General features: G+C 55.6%; 1 non-coding gene across 1 annotated transcript; it reads left to right on the plus strand.

Annotated features, from left to right (window-relative positions):
• Window positions 1–372: 372 nt before the first annotated feature.
• LOC143302536 (U6atac minor spliceosomal RNA) lies at window positions 373–478 on the plus strand. The gene has a single exon (XR_013058126.1). It is a non-coding gene; the product is annotated as a U6atac minor spliceosomal RNA (small nuclear RNA).
• The last annotated feature ends 587 nt before the right edge of the window (window positions 479–1065 follow it).

The following is a 1065-nucleotide window of genomic DNA, read 5'->3' on the forward strand; positions in this document are numbered from 1 at the left end:
ACCGCGCGCCACAGGGGCGCGACGCCAGCACCGGCGCCGCCGCGCCCACCGTAGCAGCGCGTGGAAACCAGGAGGAGGCTTCAGGGGACGGGGTCCCAGGACGAAGCAGCAGGAGCGAGGCGCTAGGGGGCGTGGTCCCCCCCCTAGCGGTCCAAGAAGAGCAGGACGCCTCCCTTCGACGAAAGGAGAGATAGACGCCCGGGGGTAACCGGTAGTAATTCGGGAGAGATCCCGGGTGCATCTCGACTCAGGCGTCAGGACAGGCCACCGTGGAGTTTTAGTCGGTAAGAGTCCGACACTACCCGCTAGCGGGTGTCCATGAGGATTTCTCCACGTAAAAAAAAAAAAAAAAAAAAAGGTTGGGGTTAGGTTGTGTAGTATGAAAGGAGAGACGTTTAGCACTCCCCTAGACAAGGATGGAACACATATAAATGGTAAGGCACAGGTCGCCTTTCGGTGGCTCTTACCAGATTTTTGGAGTTCCAATATGGCGGCAAGTAGGACGGACACGTGCGCGTCGCTCCGTATTCCGTGACCGAAATATGTGGAAAAATCGAAGAGTGCAGTGGAAGGATTAGGGTGAAAGTGAAGTGCTAGTGGTGAGGAATAGGCGTGTGCAAAAAGTTTGGTGGAAATCGATGAATTAAAACTGTTATTAGAGTTAAAAGTGTCGGTGTTGCCACGAGGGAAGAGGCAGCCATCTTGGCGGCCATCTTGGCGGCCATCGTAGTGACGCGCGACGGTTGCGCCGCCGAGGCGTCTCGCGGGAGGCCAGTGAACTACAGTGTAGTGCTAGTGCGGTAGATGCGAGAACTACGTTACCGACGGCGGAACAAGTTACCGACGTCGGAACTAGTTACCGAAGGTGGAACGAGTTACCCACGGTGGAAGTAGTTACCCGCGGTGGAACAGACCACTTACCTTACCATCTCGCGCGGCACACCTGTCGCCCTGGTCCGCATTCGACAGGGGCAGCGCGCGAAAGAGCGAGTGGCTCCAGGACGGAGACTTTGTCGATTACATTGGCGAAGACAAAAGAACAAACAAACAAACAAAGAAATATGG

This window comes from Bombus vancouverensis, chromosome 3, assembly GCF_051014615.1.
Source record: "Bombus vancouverensis nearcticus chromosome 3, iyBomVanc1_principal, whole genome shotgun sequence".
Lineage (NCBI taxonomy): Eukaryota > Metazoa > Arthropoda > Insecta > Hymenoptera > Apidae > Bombus > Bombus vancouverensis.